We start from the raw sequence: 7898 nt of genomic DNA on the forward strand, positions 1-7898 counted from the left end.
TATATATTGGTGCACTGTGTTCAGTGTGGTAGAGTGGGTCTTGGGGAGCGAATTGGAGGTGGACCTGGTTTCTCTTTTCCTGGGCCTGCCCAGAGTATCTTACACAGATGCACATGGGAAAAAAATATATCCTTACTTGCTGGGCTAGGGAAAGTATTATGTTGTGTTGTATGTCTGAAAACTCCCCGGGTCTGTTGGGACTTTGTAAGCTCATCATGGAGAATATCCCTTTGGACTTTCCCACCAGCATGGTGCACCAAAAAAACAGAGATCAATACAAGTCATAGAGTCATAGAGTCATAGAAATGTACAGCATGGAAACAGTCCCTTTGGTCCAACCCGTCCATGCCGGCCAGATATCACAAACCAATCTAGTCCCACCTGCCAGCACCTGGCCCCTATCCCTCCAAACCCTTCCTATTCATATACCCATCCAAATGCTTCTTAAATGTTGCACTTGTGTCAGCCTCCCCGACATCACCTGGCAGTTCATTTCATACACGTATCATTCTCTGTGTGAAATAGTTGCCCCGCAGTTCTCTATCATATCTTTCCCCTCTCACCCGAAACTTATACCTTATCGTTCTGACTCCCCGACCCCAGGGAAAAGACTTTACCTATTTACCCTGTCCATGCCACTCATAATTTTGTAAAACTCTATTATGTCAGCACTCAGCCTCCGACACTCCTGGGAAAACAGCCCCAGCCTGTTCAGCCTCTCTCTATAACTCAAATCCTCCAACGCTGGCAACATCCTTGAAATCTTTTCTGAACCCTTTCAAGTTTCACAACATCTTTCCGATAGGAAGGAGACCAGAATTGCACGCAATATTCCAACGCTGGTCTAACTAGTGTCCTGTACAGCCGCAACATGATCTTACAACCCTGTACTCTATACTCTGAGCAATAAAGGAAACGCCTTCATCACTATCCTGTCTACCTGCAACTCCCCTTTCAAGGAGCTATGAACCTGCACTCCAAGGTCTCTTTGTTCAGCAACACTCCCTGCGACCTCACCATTAAGTGTATAAGTCCTGCTGAGATTTTTTTCCCCAAAATGCAGCACCTCACATTTTTCTGAATTAAAATTCATCTGCCACTTCTAAGCCAATTGCCTATTTGGTCAATCTGAGGTGACCTTCTTCGCTCTCTACTGCACCTCCAATTTTGGTGTCATCTACAAACTTACGAATTGTATCTCTTATGCTTGCATCCAAATCATTTATGTCAATGACAAAAAGTAGTGAATCCAGCACTGATCCTTGTGGCACTGCACTTGTCACAGGCCTCCAGTCTGAAAAACAACCCTCCACCACCACCGTCTGTCTTCTACCTTTGAGCCAGTTCTGTATCCAAATGGCTAGTTCTCCATGTATTCCATGAGATCGAACCATACCATTCAGTCTCCCATGGGGAACCTCATCAAAACCCTTACTGATGTCCATATAGATCACATCTACACCTCTGCCCTCATCAATCATCTTGGTTACTTCCTCAAAAAACTGAATCAAGTTTGTGAGACATGATTTCTCACGCACAAAGCCATGTTGACTATCTCTAATCAGTCCTTGCCTTTCCAAATACATGCACATCCTGTCCCTCACGATTCCCTCCAACAACTTGCCCATCACCAACGTCAGGCTCACTGGTCTATAGTTCCCTGGCTTGTACTTAACACCCTTCTTATACAATAGCACAACATTAGCGAACCTCCAGTCTTCCAGCACCTCACCTGTGACTATCCATATTACAAATATCTCAGCAAGAGGCCCAGGAATCACTTCTCTAGCTTCCCACAGAGTTCTAGGGTACACCTGATCAGGTCCTGGGGATTTATCCACCTTTACCCGTTTCAAGACATCCAGCACTTCCTCCTCTGTAATATTGACATTTTGCAAGGTGTCGCCATCTATTTCGCTACATTTTATATCTTCCAAATCATTTTCCACAGTAAATAATGATGCACAATAGTCCTTTAGTATCTCCCTCATACTTCCTGTGCTAGGAAAAATATTCTGAAGTTTTGGATGTCTGAAAATCCCCCGGGTCTGTTGGGTGGTTGTTCGCTCATCATGGAGAATATCCCTTTGGTCATTTTCACCAGTATGGTGCACCGGAAAGCAGAGATTTATATAAGGTATGGGAACCCTTTTTGGATTACCGCGATACAGGCGTACCTGCCACTCTAAAAAGGGCTTTTATATAGCCATAACGATTTTGTCTAATGAATCACATATTAGGAATTATGAACGTATGAATGTGTATCAGTTCATGCTCTCGAAGAACGAGAGCTATCACTTTGTTATGCTGAGCCATATTATTTATTTATTACTTATTGTTTATTTTTGTTTTTCTTCTGTCCGTTTAGAGACTTTAACTTATTTTATATATACATGCACATGGGTGTAATTGTGTCCAGTTATTTGAGTTGTTTTGTTATTGCTATAATATAATAATAATAATAATATATTTTTCAATAAATTATTTTGCTAATAAGTTAAAATGCTAACATTGATAGATTAGAGTCCCAAATAACTATCATTAGAGAGACCACTCATGGTGGTTAACGTTGAAGGTCACCACACGGGTGATGGGGTGAGGTTGAGAGAGCATCCCCTTCATGGCAACCTCTGTCAGTGTGGGGAATTGAACCTGCACTGGTGACCTCCCTCTGCATCACAAACCAACCATCCAGCCATCTGAGTGGGAGACTGTGTAACTACTACACATAGAATCAGCCGCAGAAAAAAGGGCAAGAGAAATTTTAATGACAAGGAAAAAGGTGTATTTGAGACAAAAATGTTCTGTGCTAGAAGTTGTATTTTATAATGAGACAAATGTTTGGAAGCTGTCTTTGGCTGAATACAATAAGGTGAGACAAGTGAAATAACCAGAATGACTAATTGTGATTGGATACCGATAACCATAAAATAAGTGCATGTTTTTGAATGGTCTGTGGAAAGCATGCTGATTGTTGCATGAATTTATAAATCAGATGAAATATATTGTAAGGAGAATCCATCTCCATGGGAAATGTCTTCTGAACACATGCTAGAAGAAACCCGGGGTATGAAGTGACTGAGAATCGTCTGCTCAGTAACAGGAAGCTGGGGGTTGAATGACTGAAACTTCCTGTAACATGGAGCTGAGAAAACGATCAGAACACCCCCAAACGAATTGAACGTTGGAACATATTTGAAGTACTGAATGGCCTCATGGTGGATTTTAATTGCGTGTGATTTGAAAAACGTACATCTCTACTCCATCCTCTTACGTGTTACACACTGGGGCACAGCCGTTTTCCTGAAACTGGGAATAGGTTGGAACAATACGGGAACATTCCATAATTAGGATTCCCCAGAATATTCTATAACTATGTGGGGGGCATTAGAAAGGCAAGACAGAAAGAGAGGGAAGGTGCTGCATGCAGTAGTGAGAGTGGTGGAGCATGAGCCTTGTTAGGGGATTGGTGCTATAACAGGTATACAGTGAGTGTGAGGGAGCAGAGTATACAAATGTGTGTATGTGAGAGAGAGAATGTGTGAACCCACCAGTGTACTCTGGGACAGTGTGTCCCAGAGAGTGTCACAGTGCGTCTCAGAGAGGCGCAGCGAGTGACATAGTGTGTTCCAGTGTGACAGATAGAGTCACAGAGTGCCACAAAGTGTCACAGTGTGTCTCAGAGAGAGTCAGAGAGTGTCACAGTGTGTCTCAGACAGTGTCAGAGAGTGCCACAGAGAGTTTTAGAGAGAGTGAGAGAGGGTCACAGTGTGTCTCAGAGAGGGACAGAGAGCGACATAGTGTTTAGATTTTTAGATTAGATTACGTTACAGTGTGGAAACAGGCCCAACAGGTCCACACCGACCCGCCGAAGAGCAACCCACCCATACCCCTACATTTACCCCTTACCTGACACTAGGGTCAATTTAGCCTGGCCAATTCACCTAACCTGCACATTTTTGGAATGTGGGAGGAAACCGGAGCACCCGGAGGAAACCCACACAGACACGGGGAGAAAGAGTGTTCCAGTGTGGAAGATAGAGTCACAGAGTGTCACAGAGTGTCTCAGAGAGTGTCACAGTGTGTCTCAAACAGTGTCATAGAGTGACACAGAGAGTTTCAGAGAGAGTCAGAGAGGGTCACAGTGTGTCTCAAACAATCTGTCAGCGAGTGCCACAGTGTGTTTCAGAGAGAATCCGAGAGTGTTACATTGTATCTGAGAGAGTGTCAGAGAGAATCAGAGAGTGTCACAGTGTGTCTAAGAGAGTTGCAGAGAGAGTCAGATAGTGTCACTTTGTGTCTCAGTGAGTGTCACAGTATGTCTCAGAGAGTCAGGGAGAGTCGGAAAGTGTCATTGTCGGTGTCAGAGAGTGTGTTACCGTCTGTCAGAGAGTGTCACAGAGTGTTTCAGATGTGCTAGAAAGCGTTACAGTATGTCACAGAGAGTGTCGGAGAGTGTCACAGTGTGTCTCAGAGAGCGTCACAGTGTGTTGGAGAGTATCAGAGAGTGCCACAGTGTGTCTCTGCCTGTGTCAGAGATTGTCACAGTGATTTTAATCCCTGTGTTTATAATGCAGAATTTATATCAATCTCTATCATGATTGTTTTAGATCTTTATTTCCATCGCAGTTGGGAGGGAGAGAGGGAGGGAAGCAGCTCACAGCACCATCCAAGCTGACAGCACCATCAACACACACAACTTAATCCGCCCCCCCCCCCCCCCCCCCCCGACATACACACACACACAATGCTGGGACGGACAGAAAGAGAGCTGGAAGGAGATTGATTCCAATTTCAATGTATCTTCTTGAAAAACAACGTTGCAAAAAGATGCAACAGTGGTGCACACGAACTTAGATTCTGACACTAACACACATAACACATGCACAAGAGATATGCACGTGGATATGGACATTTACACACAAACACACGAACAAACCCCCCACGTACAGGCACAGATAATGTCTTTAATACAGAGATATAACATTTTTATTAATAAGTGATCAATGGTCAGTTGGAGAAGGCAGGAGAATGGAGTTGAGAAATATTTCAGCGGTGATCAATTGCCATGGCAGATTAGATGGGATGAATGATCTAATTCTGCTCCAGTGTCTCATGCTGATATGATCTTTCGGTGCCTGGGATTGTCTTCCCGCAATTTCAGTGGAGACTCAAATTGGTGAGTATGTGATTTACGAGTGTTAATGGCAACAAAGACAGGTTTCAAGGACTGAATGGCCAATATCTGTTCCTAATTATCATCCATTTTCATCTCAAAAGATTGGCGATTGGTTTTAGGGTAACACAATTTGAGACTAAGGGCCTTCCCATTTCAGACTGAGACAGGGATGTTCCTTTCTCCTTAAGGTTCTGTGATCTGTGGCGTTCTCATGCCGAAGTAACAGTTACTGAAAACGCTCAAGGTTGGGTATCATAGAACTTTGATGAACAAGATATTCTATGTTTATTGGGAACAGAGAGGAAAGGGGTGTTTAGTTATAATCACATCACCAATACACATTCTGAATGGTGCAGCAGGCACGACGGGCTGAATGGCCAGCTGCTGCTCCTGCCTCATGTGTTGTTCTCATATGAACTCTGTAATATTACAGAGATAAAGGACGATCCCATTCAGCCAGTCATCAACATTATAATGAGACAGGAGGAGACCATTCTGCCCTCTCAGGATTTACACACGAACAGCTTGATGTCATTCAGCCTGCTAAGTACATCACACAATGACCCAAACCCGGACTTCAAACCCACCACAGCAGATGCTGGAATTTGAATTCAATAAAATAGTTGGAATTAGCAATCTAATGAAATATTGATTGCTGTCAAAACTAAAAAAAAAAACCCTGGCTCACTAGTGTCCTCCACAGAAGGAAACTTGCTATCTTCACTGGTCTGACTTACATGTTACTCCAGACCCTCAGAAATGGCAGACTCTCAAATGCCCTTTGCAATGGCCAAGCCAGCCATTCAGATATAACACTGCAAGTTCTCAAAGAAGTGAAACCAGACAGACCTGAGCACTGGCAGCTGACAGCACATCGAAGTGCATGGGTTGAGAAAGGCAGTTCCCCAACTGCTTCTCGAGAGCAACTCGGAAAGGGAAATAAATGCTGGCCCAGCCACCAACACCGATGTCCCATTAATGAATGAAAGATGTCCACACTCAGTAAAGAGAGATAGAGGGGTCAGACGTTACCTGAAACAGTGACTTGAATATATACCTACATGTGCATGATACTCAGCAATATGGGAAAATGTGAAAAATACATGAAGATAAGAGTCAATGTCCCGTCCTCTACTCGGTCCGACAGTTCACACTTCTTCATCCTCCTCTGATTCCATTTCCCAAAGAGTATGTCAAGATTTCCAAAGCTGGAACCTAAATTATATCATTTGCTTCTTAAACATTTTTCCAACTGCTAACTGACAATATTTTCACAGTATCTCTTCACAATCCTCTGGCTTGCACCATGTCCAGGGATGAGAAGTCCCGTTTGGTGGAGAGATTCCTGAGGCTGGTGAGTTTCATTTTGGAACAAAGTGAACAAAGATGGTTAAGTGGCATTTTCCTGCGGTTGTTTGCAATGATGGGAGAGGGAGCGGTGGGAAATGAGCACTTTGACGAGCAGGAGGAAGTGTTGCCACTGACCCGAGTCAGAGAACAGAGGACAGGGATGAAAGGAATCTAATGAAAAGCAGCACTTCTGTTTAGGAAGTTCAATAACAACTGCAGAAACCCGATGTGTCGAGCAGTGTATCTGGAAAGAGAAACAGAGATAATGTTTTAAATATGGTACATTTCTGATGAAGAACTCGAGTTTCCCAAGTCTAATCAAATTACCGGACTGGTTTGCAAAATAGGTTTTCTGAACTTTGAGCGAAAATTGTTCCTGCAGGAAAGCATTCACAACGTAGTCAGTAGGATTTGAACCTACGTGGGGAAACCCCAATGGATTTCCAATCCATCGCCTTAACCTCTCGGCCATGACTACAGACAGCGCAGCAGCGTTGAGCATTGACCAAATCAGCCGTGATCTCATTGAAAGCTGTCGCTGACTTGATGAGCGAAATGCTCCCATCTCCTTTCATACCTTTGCTGTCATTTGTAAGGTGCGAGACACCAATGTAAAAGAAGAAAAGCACAAAGGTAGGAAAAGATATTTGCAGCCAAACTGAGTCAAAATTATTTATTGAAAGGAAATTCACACTTGGCAATTTGCTAGATCTCTTTGCGAACATGACCAGCAGAGGTAAGCAAGGGAGCTATTGATGTGAGTATTCTTGGATCTGAAGCAAACAAAGGTTAGTGACATATTCATTTCTTTTTCTGGCGAACGAAATGTTCTTTCCTGATGGTTACAATGAAAGAGATGGTTCCCAATAAAAGACAAAGATTAAGTCGCATCTAGATATATTTCAATGTGACACGATTCATTTTCAGTCCCTAATTACCCCAGAGATGGAGGGGTGAGTTACTTTTCTTCACTCTTCAACTCCTCAGCATGGAGGTACAGACATGAAACCGCTAGAGATGGAGTTCTTGAATTGGGAACTAGCGACACTGAAGGAACTAGGCAAAAGTGAGGACTGCGAGTGCTGGAAACCAGATTTTAGATCAGAGTGATGCTGGAAAAGCACAGCAGGTCAGGCAGCATCCGAAGAGCAGGCAAGTAGACCTTTCTGTTGCCAGTCCTGCTGCGTTCCGCAAAGAATTTTCGTTTTTTGATCAGATTTCCAGAAACTGCAGCTATTTGTTTTATGTTAACCTTCATAATGTTTTGGACAAAACCAATGACATGCCAGCATCGGATAAATCGGCAGAAGTACTGGTACACCGACATGTTTGCTGAACAATACAACCATTCCATGAGCGGGAATACGAT

General features: G+C 43.4%; 1 non-coding gene across 1 annotated transcript; it reads right to left on the reverse strand.

The window, feature by feature from the left end:
- Positions 1 to 6925: 6925 nt before the first annotated feature.
- On the reverse strand, positions 6926 to 7007 carry trnas-gga (transfer RNA serine (anticodon GGA)). Its single transcript has one exon. It is a non-coding gene; the product is annotated as a tRNA-Ser (tRNA).
- Between the last annotated feature and the right edge of the window lie 891 nt (positions 7008 to 7898).

The sequence above is a fragment of the Chiloscyllium plagiosum genome, unplaced genomic scaffold (assembly GCF_037043375.1).
Source record: "Chiloscyllium plagiosum isolate Xiang-an unplaced genomic scaffold, Cpla_swu_hap1 HiC_scaffold_42, whole genome shotgun sequence".
NCBI lineage: Eukaryota > Metazoa > Chordata > Chondrichthyes > Orectolobiformes > Hemiscylliidae > Chiloscyllium > Chiloscyllium plagiosum.